The sequence below is a fragment of the Lissotriton helveticus genome, chromosome 2_1 (genome assembly GCF_964261635.1).
Source record: "Lissotriton helveticus chromosome 2_1, aLisHel1.1, whole genome shotgun sequence".
NCBI lineage: Eukaryota > Metazoa > Chordata > Amphibia > Caudata > Salamandridae > Lissotriton > Lissotriton helveticus.
The window spans coordinates 10,180,438-10,196,868 of record NC_136059.1 but is presented as its reverse complement, the minus strand read 5'-3'; positions in this window follow the sequence as shown (position 1 = coordinate 10,196,868).

The following is a 16,431-nucleotide window of genomic DNA, read 5'->3' as shown; positions in this document are numbered from 1 at the left end:
GGCGGCCATCTTGGGGGTAGTCCTTCTCCCCAGCAGAACTGGTGGCAGCGTTCTAGCTGGTGGAGAGAGGACGGGCATAAATTCAGCCGAGGCCGATTGTCTTTGCGGTGGGTCTTAAGGGTGGTGGCAGCTCCCTGATACTCCCGCTTTGCTTGTGGCCACATTCTTGAACAGCGGTGATTTAAAACTGAGTGTTCATATTTCTGCACTAAGATCGTATTATTTTTAAAATTGTCATTTTACTCTGCCTAACTTTTAAAATTGTGCAGGTTGATCGCGGGCGAGCTTTCACTCACCCGTCTATCTGGAGAAAGCCCCTCCTGGCCCCTCTGACCGAAGCTACTATCACGGTTGTGGCGAGGGTTGGCGGCCATCTTGGGGGTAGTCCTTCTCCCCAGCAGAACTGGTGGCAGCGTTCTAGCTGGTGGAGAGAGGACGGGCATAAATTCAGCCGAGGCCGATTGTCTTTGCGGTGGGTCTTAAGGGTGGTGGCAGCTCCCTGATACTCCCGCTTTGCTTGTGGCCACATTCTTGAACAGCGGTGATTTAAAACTGAGTGTTCATATTTCTGCACTAAGATCGTATTATTTTTAAAATTGTCATTTTACTCTGCCTAACTTTTAAAATTGTGCAGGTTGATCGCGGGCGAGCTTTCACTCACCCGTCTATCTGGAGAAAGCCCCTCCTGGCCCCTCTGACCGAAGCTACTATCACGGTTGTGGCGAGGGTTGGCGGCCATCTTGGGGGTAGTCCTTCTCCCCAGCAGAACTGGTGGCAGCGTTCTAGCTGGTGGAGAGAGGACGGGCATAAATTCAGCCGAGGCCGATTGTCTTTGCGGTGGGTCTTAAGGGTGGTGGCAGCTCCCTGATACTCCCGCTTTGCTTGTGGCCACATTCTTGAACAGCGGTGATTTAAAACTGAGTGTTCATATTTCTGCACTAAGATCGTATTATTTTTAAAATTGTCATTTTACTCTGCCTAACTTTTAAAATTGTGCAGGTTGATCGCGGGCGAGCTTTCACTCACCCGTCTATCTGGAGAAATCCCCTCCTGGCCCCTCTGACCGAAGCTACTATCACGGTTGTGGCGAGGGTTGGCGGCCATCTTGGGGGTAGTCCTTCTCCCCAGCAGAACTGGTGGCAGCGTTCTAGCTGGTGGAGAGAGGACGGGCATAAATTCAGCCGAGGCCGATTGTCTTTGCGGTAGGTCTTAAGGGTGGTGGCAGCTCCCTGATACTCCCGCTTTGCTTGTGGCCACATTCTTGAACAGCGGTGATTTAAAACTGAGTGTTCATATTTCTGCACTAAGATCGTATTATTTTTAAAATTGTCATTTTACTCTGCCTAACTTTTAAAATTGTGCAGGTTGATCGCGGGCGAGCTTTCACTCACCCGTCTATCTGGAGAAAGCCCCTCCTGGCCCCTCTGACCGAAGCTACTATCACGGTTGTGGCGAAGGTTGGCGGCCATCTTGGGGGTAGTCCTTCTCCCCAGCAGAACTGGTGGCAGCGTTCTAGCTGGTGGAGAGAGGACGGGCATAAAATTAGCATGGCTGCACCAACGCGCAGCGGTCGCGCATGGCGGGCGCGCCTTAGGCGCGCCGAAGGTAAGCCAAAGGTCAGCCCGTCTGCGCCCGTCCGCGCCTTGGACGTGGCGGATGCAGGGCGGGCTGGCGGGCATTTATCGATCTTGCCCAGCCCTATCATTATATATACTCGTGCGACTCTGATGGCGCTTCGCCCCTCATTAGACAAAAGATTTAACTGTACTATACTTGACCCTGTAAGTCTTAGCCCGTGCTCTACCTGTGGTTTTACTTGCTGCATACATGATATGGCCTGTCCTGAACCCGTTTCTGAGCTGGGCTCTATCTCGGCAGCTCTAATAAATGCCCGCTCTATGAGCAAACATGCTTCTGACATCTATGCTATGCTAGAAGAAGGTACTCTGGACCTGTTGTTTATTACAGAAACGTGGCTGAATGATTCCTGTGCTCCTGATATTGAATTGGCAATCCCTAGAGGGTTCAAAATTCAACGGAAGGACAGGATGGGTGGTAGGGGCGGGGGGCTAGCGATTATTTTTAGAGAATGCTGGGCTCTTAAGGTGGAAGATTCAGATATTTTAGTTGATGGTGAGCTTTTAAATTTTGCTTTGTGTCTATCCCCTCATTTCACACTGGGTGGTTCCCTTATTTACAGGCCTCCAGGTCCTTCTGGTCCTTTTCTTAAAGCTCTCTCTGAGACTCTTGTTCCCCGTGCATTGAGGTTTTCACGCTTTTTAATGCTGGGTGATTTCAATGTCCAAGTTGATGTCCAGGATTGCCAAGAAAGAAAGTTGCTATATGATTACTTTGATCTGGCTGCCCTTACCCAATGGGTTTCCTCCCCTACCCACTCTGGTGGCTATATCTTAGACGTTGTATGCACTAACTTCCCACTGAAGGTCGAGGCCCCACAAGCAGTTACTTGGTCCGACCATCAGTTGATTAGATTCTCTTGGTCTGCCTTGAGAGATCTTCCCAAGTCCGCTAAAACAATGGGCCCTCCAAAAATCAACGTGGGTAATTTGATGACCTACCTTGATTTGAACAGACCCATCTTAGGGGCAGATATGGATTCTGCGTTGCAGGTTTACGACAGATGGATGGAAGCAGCGGTGACCTCTTCTTCAAAGAAGGCTGATTTAGGCAGAAATAGGATAACTCCTTCTCAACCATGGTATTCGCCCCACCTCCGTACTCTGAAACTTGCTTGCAAGAAATTGGAGCGAGTATGGAGATTAGCTTACTGTCCACAGGCTAAAGCAGTGTTTCGCTCAGCCCAGCGAGATTACTATATTAGCATTAAACATGCAAAAACGGAGTTTTTCTCCAAAAGAATTGAGAGAGCTAATAACAACAGTCGGGAAATTTTTTCGATAGTGAAGAGCTTTCTCTCTCCCTGTGCTGAGCAGGTATCTATGAGTCCTTCTACCGAATGGTGTGAAAAGCTCTCCTCCTTCTTCCTAACGAAAATTGCTAACATTCAACAAAGTTTGAGAATAGTTGGAGGAGGATACGAGATGATGAATAACATTGAAACTAAGGTTCCTCCCATCATCTTCATGGAGAGACTTATCCCCCCTTCGGTCGATGATACCCTGGCAGCAATTAAATCATTAAAATCTGGTGCTCCCGGGGATGTCTGCCCGGCCCGGGTACTGGCCGAAGCAGCCGAAGTAGTGGCTTCAGAAGTCTCCCAAATAATAGGATTATCATTTACTACTGCAACTGTCCCTAAAAAATGGAAACAGGCTAAGCTTTTGCCATTGCTAAAGAAAACAGGCGCGGACCCAGCTGTGCCAAGCAACTATAGACCTATTTCTCTTCTGCCAGCTATGGCTAAAATTGGTGAGAAGCTTGCATTCTCCCAGCTTAATGCCTTTGTTGAAACATCAGGGGCGTTACATCCAGCCCAATCTGGCTTTCGTGCAGCCTATAGCACAGAGACAGCGCTGGTAGAGGTTACAGAGGCGATTAGGGGGTGTTTGGACAGTGGCGGCAGAGCGGTCCTGATTTTATTGGACCTCTCTGCCGCGTTTGACACTGTTCCGCACGCACTTCTCTTGGCACGGCTGGCCGATATTGGCATAGTGAGTTCTGCACTGGAATGGGTGAAATCCTTTCTTTCAGATAGGTCTCAGCAGGTCTGGATTCCCCCTTACTCATCCTCGACTAAACCTCTTACTACAGGAGTACCCCAGGGCTCTACTTTGAGCCCCCTCCTTTTTAATGTATATCTCACTCCTCTTATTTTTTTAGCTGAACAAATGGGAGCAAAAATAATAGCGTATGCGGATGACACGCAACTCCTGTTTACGTGGCCAGATGCGAATACTAATATTGAGACCGTGCGTTCATGCCTCTCCGCTGTGTTCAACTGGTTAGCAGCAGCACAGCTGAAGTGCAATGAAGATAAAACAGAAATTTTGCTGTATGGCCAGTTCTCGCCTAACTTCAGAGAAACTCTGTGGCCTTCCGAATTTCCCCAGCCAGGCTCCGTCAATATTCCTGCTAAAAACTTAGGAGTCTGGTTCGGTGAGGATCTGCGATTCGAGGCACACATAAAAAGACTCACTGGGGTGTGCTTCGGGTCCCTAAAAGCCATGAGGAAGATCTTTCCTTATTTACCGTCTTCAGCAAGGGAGTCGGTTGCGAGGGCCCTTATTTTTTCACGGCTCGATTATGCCAACTCTCTGCTGTGCGGATCTCCGGCTTTTTTAATCGCAAGGCTTCAGATTATTCAAAATGCGACTGTTCGCCTACTGTGCAATGTGCCATATAGAGAAAGTACTCGGACTCACATGAAGGAACTACACTGGCTGCCAGTAGTGCAGAGGATAACATTTAAAATTCTTACCATAGCCTTTAAAGCAATTCATGACCTTGGCCCTTCTTATTTGAGGGAAAGATTTACCCGCTATGTCCCTACTCGGGCCTTGCGTTCAGCTGACTGTAACTTTTTAAAAGTACCCCGATTTCAGCGAGTTCGTTTAGGAGGCCAATCACTTGCTGTCACCGCGGCTAGGACTTGGAATACCCTCCCCCTTTCCCTGAGATTAACTGAAAATTTTGTGATATTTAAGAAGGCTCTAAAAACTTATCTTTTCAGAACGGCCTATTAAAACACTAATGGCAAAAAGAAAATTAGATTTCTGCTCTTTTTCCCTCCGGCCACTTGCTTGTTTCTTTTTTACGCGCCAGGACACTCTGGTAGTATATGAGCGCGCTACAAAACAGCTAAAATAAAAATAAAATAAAATAAATAGATTTTATATCAGTTATAGTTAGCTGGACAATTTACTCATACAAAACCATTGAAATTCCCACGTTATAGTAAGTTGTACTCACTATAACTGGCGCGCCCGCAACGCACTGCTAATGACGTCACATATTACATCACTCATGACATAGTCAGTGACATCACTTATGCCATCACTGATGACATCTCAAATGACATCACTGATGACATCACTGATGACATCATCCAGTGAATGTGTGTCTTTCTGAAAAAATTTTTTTTTATATATATGTACCTAAACATCGATGGAAGAACAAACGGTTAAATAAGTGTTTAAATGGATGTTTTTTTTATTGATTGTATAACTTACTTATTAAGTGTATGTTACTAAATACATGTATTAGCAATTATTGTTTAAAGTTGTAAATATGTGTATCACTGTCTCCCTTTATAGACGGATGCTTGGGTTGGTGAGTAGCTACATGATTGTCTATATGGGTTATTAGTTAGTTTTTTGAGTATTAGTATGAGTATCTGTTAAGTTTGGTGGGGGGTATTACTTTGTGCATATATGAATGAATGAGTGGCTTACTGTTTGTATATGTTTTGAAGACAGCATGTGTGCAGGACTGTATGGGTGGATGAGTGTGTGTATGGGTGTGTTAGTGAGCGAATGACTGTCTGAATCATTTCTTTATGAGTAACTACATATGTTTTAAATTAGCATAAGTAAGAATTGATGCATATAGGTAAGTATGTGTGAGAGTGAGATATTGTAAGAGTTTTTGTATAAATACGTCTTTGTTCCTATAAGTGATTGTTTTAGTAAAAAAGTATGTGTACGTTTCTGTAGAAGTAAGAGTAGTGGTGTATGTATAGCTGTATAAGCAAGTGTATGGTTGTTTTATAATGTATTTGCTTGTGTGAGTATGTGTGTGAGTAACTCTGAGGATGAGTGTCGTTGTGTAACAAAATGTATAGATGAATGAGTATTTATGATGATTGAGTATGTGTATGAGTAACTATATAGAAATGTTGGTGAATGAGTGAATGTGTATGTAGATTTTGCAATTTCTGAATAAGTTGTTTTAAGTGGAATTAGTTTCTCCATTGTTTTGACATTTTTTGATTCTATTTTTCAATGTGTGAATCAAAACTTATATTACACTGAGAGAGGGTCTGCCATTCTTTCACAAGGATGATGGCATCAGTGATATCATTTGAGATGTCATCAGTGATGTCATGAGTGATGTCACTGACTATGTCATGAGTGATGTAATATGTGACGTCATTAGCAGTGCTTTGCGGGCGCGCCAGTTATAGTGAGTACAACTAACTATAACGTAAATTGTCCAGCTAACTATAACTGATATAAAACCTATGGTTTTTTCAATGAATTTGCTAGGTATTTTAAATGCTAATTCCTAACTATAACGTGTGTGAAACCTATGTTTTTTTAGTGAATTTCAAAGGTTTTTTAAATGCTAACCCCTAAATAAAATATGTGTGAAAATCTTTGTTTTTTAATGAATATAAATACAACATCAAAACCCTGCAAGTTGTATTTTTCTCCTTTCTTTACTGCCCTTCCCTTAGTTTTTCATTCCCTTTAACTCACTCCTCTACCTATAGTCCCCTTCTTTCACTCACTCTTCGACTCCTCTTTTGTCACTCACCATACTCCCCTTTTCTCACTCTTTCTCTTAGTCCCTTCCTTCCCTTCACTCAGTCATTTCAATCACTCATTTATGCACTACGCTTTCATTCTAAAAAATGAACGACACAGTGTATTTGGAATATAACTCTTTTTAGAGAATTGAATGAGTTCTGAAAATAACTTTTTTCTTCTTTTGTTGTTTTATATTTTTTTTAGCTTTTTTTTAAGTTTTGTATTTTTGGGGTTTTTTGAAAAAAAATCAGGAACTGCAACTTGGAAACTATTCAACAAGAACAAAATTAATGAAAAATATAAAAAAAATGATCTCCTTTCAGAGCATTTATGATCCTGAATGCTGCGTTCAATTACTTTCAGGCTCTGTTCACCAAAAACAATACCATCAAAACATTTGTTGCATCGCATATGCACATGTGCCAAATATGGCTTAAGGTCCATTTCTGCTGTTGCTGGCGATGGAGGTCGAGCTGTAGATGTGCTGGCCACAGCTGGTGGAATCTGCTGGGCCAGAGCTCTTGTGGCTGCTTGGGCATATTGCACAGGGTGGACATTTTTTACATGTCTTATCCTTGTATGGATTGAAAAAGAGTATTTTTTAAGAGGGTTTCCCCTTGAAAGAACAGTACCACAAAGGGTACATGTTACTTTAGGGGCATTTACCTTTTTTAGTCCCTCAGGAAAAGTAAAAAACTTCCAAATAAAAAGAAGAAGATTTCTCCTTCTTGGCTTGCTGGCGATATTCCATGTGGGAGTCAGAAGAAGAAGATGTTCTTTCCTGTCTTTCTGCCATCCTGTTGTTTTTTCTGCTTCCAGCTCCAAAAAGGGTCCTTCTTCCAGGAGAATAAAGCAAATAGTGAGGGAAATGGGTGGGGTTTTTGAAGATTCTAGATCTGAAACTACTATGAACCAATGAAAAATGTTGTTTTCGAGTCACATGACTTGACCTTTTTTTTAAAAATTAAATTGCAAGGTGCGCGACCCGGTGCGCGCACCCCACAAATATTTAAAAAAAAAAAAGGATTTTTTGCCCGTCGGAGTTATTTAGGGACGCCCTGAGAAGCTCTAGGGGGTCAGGGACTGTCTACCTTGCCTCCTTTTCACGTTTTGAAACTTTTATGTAAATCGGGTAAAACACCATTTTAAACCGATGTGCGCGACCGGGTGCGCGCACCCGCTATTTTTTCTGCAAAAAAAAAGGGGTTTTTGGCCCGTCAAGATTCTTCTGGGACCCCCTGAGAAACTCTAGGGGGTCGGGGAGTGTCTAGGTTGCCTCCTTTTCACGTTTTGAAACTTTTATATAAATTGGGCAAAACGCCATTTTGAAGCGACGTGCGCGACCGAGTGCGCGCACCCTCGTGCGCGCACCCGAGCGCGCACGTCAAGTCATGTGACTCGAAAACAATACTTTTGATTGGTTTATAGTAGTTTCTGTTCTAGAATCTTCAAAAACCCCACCCACTTCCCTCACTATCTGTTTTACTCTCATGGGAGAAGGAGCCTTTTTGAAGTTTCCTGAGAATTTTCAGAAATGGCTGCAAGACAGGATTCTTCTTCTGATTCTGGGGAAGATTATCGGCTTCCTCAAAGAAAAGGGAAGGAATCTTTCATATGGAAATTTTTTAAGTTTGCTGAAGGACTAAAAAAAGTGAATGCCCCGAAAGTCACTTGTACTATATGTGGCACTGTTCTATCAAGAGGAAATCCTTCAAAAAAGTACTCATTTTCAATTCATACAATGATAAGGCATGTCAGACAAGTGCACCCTGTGCAATTTGCACAGGCATCAACAAGAGCTCTGGCCACACAAATACCACCAGCTGTGGCCAGCACATCATCTGGAGGACGACCTGCATCTCCATCCACTGCACAGATGGACCTAAGACCATTCTTGTTAAACGTCCACATGAGATGCAACAAATGTTTTGAAATTGTTGTGTACGCGGAGCAGAGCCTCACTCTGATCGAGCGCAGAATTAATGAACATCAATGCTCCCAGAAAAGATACATTTTTTCAAACTTTGGATTTATTTTGTTCCTGTTGTGTGGTAAATAAATAAATAATACCTCTATTTTTGACTGGATATAACAATAACAGATAGCTCAATAAATAAGAGTCAAGATTCGAGGTAGTAGGAGTTTGCAGGTTTAATACAGCATAAAGGACAGGAACAGGACAACCTGCACAGGAATAGGATGGCAGCTAGCTAGCAGGGGGGCCCCGACAGCTGTTGGGCAGGATCTGGAATGAGCGCGCTAGCTTTTAATAACAATACACAAGTATATATACTAAAACAATTGCATTACAGTACATACAGTAGGCGGAACAGTGGGTGGGGCTTGTAACAGTCGCGAAAGATAAGGGTGAAAGTAGGTGTAACAAGAGGCGTGTACATAGACATGTGATGTAAACGTAACAGAATATGTCACAAATGGGGCGGAAACATGGAGGGGGCTACCTAAGGAGCCGGGACCTCTAACCTAGTGGTGCGCGCAAACTGGCAATGACGTGTTACTAGGGAGAAGCTGGGGGCTATGACTTCTGTGCTAGAAGAAGAGACTGAAGTCTGGAGTGTCAGAGCGACATGTACCTAAACACTATCTAGTATCTGATGTTTAGAGAACATGTTGATAGGATCCAAAAGTTATCGGGGTAAAGGCTAACAGACTCTAAGACTGGTGCATGCATTATTCTACATGTAGTGCGTGTTGAGGAATATTAAATGACCATTAATTCAGTATTTCTCTTACATGGAGACGTAAAGGCTAGACCATGACGGAAACTATTGATGCGATTCAGTAGCTTAGGAATGCAGGGAAGGAGGGCTGGACTGATAACTGGAATCATAACATACTCTTGGCAGACTGGCAGGCAGAGCCAGGCCGAGCCGGGCACTGTGAGGCAGGAAGTAAGTGAAGGGTCAGGGATACAGGTGGGGGCTGTATCGCTCCTCAGCGAGGATTCAGGAGACAGGATCTGAATCTGAGTCCGGGCCCTTTTGAGGCCTAGAAACGGGGATTTTACAATGAAATAACGTGCACACTGTGAAACGTGGCAACATGGCTTTACATAGGCCCAATACTCGTAGCTTTCACGAGAACTGGAAACTGGCATACTAGAGATGGACACAACTGTAATTGCGTCTTTAATCGATCATGGGGAATACATATGCATATTAATCATGCACATATAACATAAGATGGGGAACACGTAGGGACACAGAACATGGCAAAATTTACTTTTCCACATTCCCTCCTTGTCACTACGTTTCCATCAGGAAACATCAATATTCATGATACCATCTATCATTTCATATAGTATCATTTGCTCGTCTCGAATTGTCTTGGAACGGGATTTAGGACGGGACTTGGGACTCGGAATACAAGAGGTAGCACAAATGCCGCAAATCGCAGGGCCACATTGTATACAGAGGCAGCAACTGAATATGATCGCTACTGCAATACCTAGAAATGACAATACTTTCCATCCCCAGGCAGAAATTATACTCCAGAACCAACCGGACCATGTCCAGGTGCCTGGATTTTGGTGTAACTGATGGGCAATTTTATGAAGTCTGGTTATAGCTGAATAAACAGACGGCGCGTTATTAGGAATGAAAATGCAGCAACTAGATCCGATGACTCTACATGCTCCTCCTCTATCGGCTAGTATGACGTCAAGAACGAGACGATTTTGGAGCACGACAAATCTCATAGCAGATTGCTCTTCGGTTAAGTTACCTAGAGCAGAGGCAGTCTCATTCACTACTGCTTCAAGGGTTCTGGTTAATCTACGTATTAACTTACTATTCTGGATAGGTCCTATAAAGAAAAAGAAACCTCTATTGAAATCTGTATACTGTTCTAGAGCAGTTTCAGTTTGATCGACAATTGGGGACTCGATCTCCCTTCTATGTCTAATGTGTACTAGATGTGTGTTTCTGTGATAATCAGATGGGGCTAGAAAAACTGGTGGCAGTAGGAAGGCAATGTAACAGGTTCCCTCCCAATCGAGGGGCAGACGAACATATGCGGTCTGACCACAAACAAAATATGAATGACGTGAAGCTTTGAAAATAGATTTCCCACTGTCACTATACTTGACAATAGTAGTACAATCACTATGTCCTACATGTACGGAACCATTATTTCTGACACATAATTCGCCTTTGACTGGTAGTACTGAAATAGCAGGTAAGTCTGGAGTAGGATCAGACTGAACATTCAGGACCATGAAATTCGAAGAATAATTACCCAAATTATAAACTTCATTTTCTAGATCTAACCCTGTTCTGTGGGGAAGACCTTGCTTGTCTGGAAAACATGTACTGTTCAGAGAGGACATATCATTTGAGGATGACGTTAACGTGGACCAGGCTCCACATGAACCGTTATGTGAAAATGGATAAGGAAACAGTGGCAGAACTCCCTTCGGTGTCTGGAAAGGGGGGAGTCGACCACACACCCAACAATTAGTGGCATTGCTGGTCTGGTGTGAATAATGTAACATGCGGATAAATGAATTGTTGCGCATAGCAAGACGATAAGACAGTTCATGAGGAGGCAGATCACTAAACGTGTGCTCTACTGTAATATTAGAAGACTTATTTACATGGGAAATTGGGAAACATAAATGAAATGCATAACTCGTGCAGGTAACCATTAAGCTGAGAAACAATATAAAACTTAGAAAAACGATACATCGGATTGAGTTTTGACTAACTCTCTCACTATGGGGGTCTATTTCATACATGTCAGATACCTGTCTAACCGTTTCACCTAGGGGAGGACTTAGACAATTAAACTGGCTGACTTATTTTACTAGACCGGAGCTTCTTTTTATACTCCTGCTGCGGAGTTTCCTCTAACAGGGGAGGCTTGGTATCAATGTCATTTGCGGGACAGTCCTTGATAAAAGGCAAATGTTCAGACTTGAAAGTGTCTATAGAAGTGTCTTTGAGCTGTTTAGGTCTTAGTCCGTGAAATTTCTTGACGTGTGACAGGTGCACCCACCCCTTCCTGCCTTCCAACTTGACGGCAGTACGGGTGGTTAGAAGGACTAACTTCGGCTCCTTCCAGCGAGGCTCCAGCGGACTTGAACGATCAAAATTCCGGACGAGAACCAAGCTTCCTGGAACGATTTCATGCGGTTTCACCTCGGTATTGTCTGGAAATGCGGCGGCAACCTGTGAACGACAAGAGTGTAGGGCAGACATCAAGGAAGCTAGGTAATCTGTCAGCATATTACTGGAAACATCTGTAATACTTCGGGGTCTAGGTGTACCCCACATATTCGGGGGGCGGCCGAAGACGACCTCATAAGGGGACAGACCTGATCTGGAGTGTGCGACCATGCGCATATAGAACAGGGCAACTGGCAGGGCAACTAACCAGTCTACACCTTTTTCTTGACACACTTTGGCAATACGGATTTTCAAGGTTTGATTATGTCTCTCTACGAGACCGGCTGCTTCTGGATGGCGTACACAATGGAATTTCCACTGGTACCCTAACAAAAGGGAAACGTGTTTCATCAGTTCAGATGAGAATGGCTGGCCGTTATCAGAATATACGACCCTAGGGAGTCCATAGCGGGGGAAATATTCACGAACCAACTGCTTGGCAGTGGTCGCTGCTGTGTAATCTGGGACTGGATATGCTTCTGTCCACCTGGACAAAGCGCATACAACTACCAGGACATACTTGAAACCTCGACATCGCTCCATCTGAATATAATCCATCTGGAGGACTTCAAAAGGGTGGTCAGGGGGCTGGAATCCACCTTGTTCCACCGGGACACTTTTACCTGGATTGAACTGGCAACATATCATACAAGTACGGACTTTCTGCTTGGCTGCAGCTCGTAAATGCTTGTTAAACCAAATGTTCTGGATACTGTCTAACATGGCTTTTTCTCCTAAGTGTGCTGGACTATGTGCGGTATTGATAATGACTTGAACCATTGAGTCGGGGAGAAACCATGTGGCTCTACCCTTCGTCAACCATCCCTGATCTGTCTGGACCCCTCCTTGTTCGGACCATTTCTTGATTTCTTCGGGAGTAGCATGTAACTGGATATCTATGACATCTTGAGTAGGGTCCTTAACTGTCATACAAGTAGTCTGTTCTGGAGTGGATGTCTGTGTCTTGTTAACTGGTATGTCTGGTGTCTGTGCTGTAAGCTTGGCTGTTCGATCTGCTAGATCATTACCTTGAGAAATAATGTCTGTAACTTTCGTATGTGCTTTGCATTTCATGATAGCGATAGATGTCGGTAAATGTATTGCATCTAACAGAGCTTGAATAAGGAGACCATGCTGAATCTTGGTTCCATGAGAAGTCATGAAACCTCTCTCCTGCCAGAGCACTCCGAAGTCGTGTACAACTCCGAATGCGTAACGTGAATCTGTGTAAATATTAACTTTCAGGTTCTTGGCGTGTATGCAGGCTTGTGTCAGAGCAACTAGCTCTGCTGCTTGAGCGGACAGGGTGTCGATACGGTGTGTTTCAATAACTTCAGTGTCAGTAGTCACTGCATACGCGGCTACTAGTTCTCCTGTACTTGTTCTCATACATGAACCATCCACATAAAGTGTCAGGTCGGGATCTGGCAATGGAATATCTGTCAGATCTTGTCTTGGCTTAGTCATAGTGTTAACAACTTCCACACAATCATGTGTGGCAGGATTCGAAGTAACTGACGGTAACAGTGTAGCAGGATTTAGAACGTTGCAGCGTCTGATTTCTATGTGTGGCTGGAACAGTGTCAGTTCATAACCTGTTAAACGTGCAATTGTCAAGTGCTGAGTCTGTGTTCGGTTTAAAAGAACTTCCACGGAGTGTGGAACTTGTACTGTCAAGGAATGTCCTAATACTATGGAATCACTTTGTCTGATAGCTAGTGCTGTGGCTGCAACTGACTTGAGGCACGCAGGCAGAGCCTGGGCTACTGGATCTAATGTGCTTGAAAAATAAGCACAGGGCTTGTATTGTCCTGCTTGATCTTGTGTGAGAACAGATAATGCTGTACCATCGCGTTCTGTGACAAAAAGTGTAAAAGGCTTACTGTAGTTCGGTGTAGCTAGAACAGGAGCTTGGCATAAAGCTTTCTTTAACTCATTGAAACTAAGTGTATGTTCAGATGTCCAAGGGAGGACAGTCGATACGGCTGCCTCCTGTGTCGTTAACTGTATCAGTGGCTTGGCTAGAAACGCATACTGAGGAATCCATTGTCTGCAATAGGAAGTAAGGCCGATAAAAGCACGTACCTCTTTCTGTGTCTTGGGCTGTGGAAGACTCGCTATTAACTGGATTGTGTCAACTGCCTACCCCACTTGGACAGTAAGTGGCCTAAGTAGATCACTTGCTGGACACAGAATTGAAGCTTTGAAGGGGACACCTTGTGCCCCATCTCGGCTAGGAAATACAGAACTGTAAGTGATGCTCGCTCGCAAGCACGTTCAGAACGGGCTGTGATCAGTAGATCATCGACATACTGGAGCAGGGCAGTGTCAGTTGGCATGTGAATGTTGTCTAGTTGTCTCTTAAGTGCTTGACTGTAAATGCTAGGACTTTCTGTGAATCCTTGAGGAGCTCGTGTGAATTTATAGCTCCTTCCATTTAAACAAAAACCGAAAAGGTACTGGCTGTCTGGATGAATGGGGACACTGAAAAATGCGTTCTTGAGGTCGATTACGGTAAAGAATATTGCCTCAGAATCAATAGCTGTCAACAGGGACGAGATATCTGGAACAACTGGATACTGGGGAATAATACATTTATTGAGTTCTCGAAGGTCAATCACTAATCGATATACTGGGGGTGCATTTGGATCCGTACGTTTCATGACTGGAATGATAGGAGAATTACATACATTGGAGTCAGTTTCTACAACTACTCCTTGAGCCATGAGCTCGTCATTAATTTTGGATAAGGCTGCTACAGCCTCAGGTGGCAATCTGTACTGTCTGATTCGTGGCAAGACTATACCTTGCTTGAGAGTCACACGATGGGGTGTGATTTGCATAAAACCAACATCAGTTGGACCTTGCGCCCATAGATGCTGCGGGACATTAGACAATCTCGGATCAAAATCTCGTAAAACATAGTGACCCTTGAAGTCACGTAAAAACAAACGTATTCCCTCTGGGGAACAGCAAATAACTGCACCTAATTCTTTCAGTGTCTTAATGCCTAACAAATTTTCTGGACACGACTTCGTAAGCAATAGATCAGTAGTTCGGGACAATGGACCTACTTCTAGAGTAACTGGCTTTGAAATCTCATTTACAATAGGCTTTCCTGAAAATCCAAGGGAAATATTTTTAGAGCCTGAGAGCGGAGCCCCTGGAACCTCGTCGTGACTAATAGTCGTCCTACTTGCCCCTGTATCAATCAGAAACTTTCTGTCTTTCCCTAGTACTTGACTATGGACATAGGGACCTTCTTGATCTACAGGAATCTCGATGAGTGGCAAGCCTACCTCCCTCTCTAGGCTGTTTCATGAATACGCTTGATACTCTGGATACTCTGTCTGTGCATACTGGTACATTTGCTGTGTAACATGCTGTGTTGCAGCAATAGGCTGCTGTGCTGGAACTGTCTGTTGTGCATTCTGTGGTGGCTGAGAAGTCTGTGAAACTTGCTCTTGTCTAGGCGGACGTGGTCTTTCTTTAGTTTTACCAGTGGCTATATTGTGTTTCAGAACTGCACACTCGTTTATAAAATGACCTGGCTGTTTACAATAATTACATGTCCCTTTAACGGGAGCTGCAGGATGACTGGCTTGATGCGGACCCCTCTTCTGACTGTCTTGAGGAACAGATTTTGCAACTAGTACTTTCATTTTCGTGTCTTTCATACGTCTTCTCTCGTGTTCTTGCTCTTCTCTGATTCTATTCTGGTGATACTGGAGCATCTGTAACATCTGGGACGGGGTACTAGCTTGCCATGTACTTTCGACTTTCAAAACTCGATTTTTAACTTGTGGACTTGAATTCTCGACTAATTTAGTAACAAAAAGATGAGGGTATGACTCACTACTCGTCTTCAATCCACTGTTTATTATGAAACATTTTTCAAATCTAGAATAAAAATCACTAGTGTCTTCGTCTTGTTTCTGTTTACAGGCTGAGATTGCATCCCAGTCTTCCTTTTTAGTGGCTAATAATCTAGGCAAAACTTGTATTAATAGTTCTGGTAATTCTTTACATTTGTCTCCAAGACCGGTACCTGGTACTCGTATCTTATCTTCAGCTTCTAGAGCTGTCCAATCGATCTTTTTCTCTCCCACCTCCCAATCTTTTTCCTTGAGTTTCTCGTATACCCCTGCGGGCAACAGGACTTTTAACATTTTAATAATATCTGGATACGTGTATTCTCCCATACGAAGCATGTCTTTTAATTCTCGGTGGAACCCTGCTGGATCTTTGTCGTGACAGGGAATTAATTTCTTCATCTCTAAGAGTTCCATCTTGGTAACTGGGGTATAAACAAATACTCGTTGCATTTCACCATCTGCTGTCCTAACTGGGTGTACTTCTCGTAGCGGATGCTGTCTGTCTATATAAAACGGTTTACTTTCTGGAGGTGAGACATGAACAAAATGCGGGTTCAAAAACGTACTATATTTGTGGCGCTGTTCTAGAATGACACTAATTAAATCGGTACCTAAACCTTTCCATCTATACTGGAGTAACTCGTTCAGGACATCATGTAACGGACCTGGATCAGAATGTTGACCCTCATACAGTGTAATGAGGTGCTGGATCATATACATACCCACCAGTCGTTGCTCGGCTGGGGGCAGTTTCAGAAACATTTGTGCCACTATTTCGTCTGGAAAAGTGGTAGAATCAGTAGTCCATCGGACTGCTGATCGGGCTAGTTCTTGTTCATGCATGGTACTTAACTCACTATAACCGATTTGTGATTTCAAAATGTGATCGGTAGCTTGAAATACTTGTTCTAGAGAGCCTTG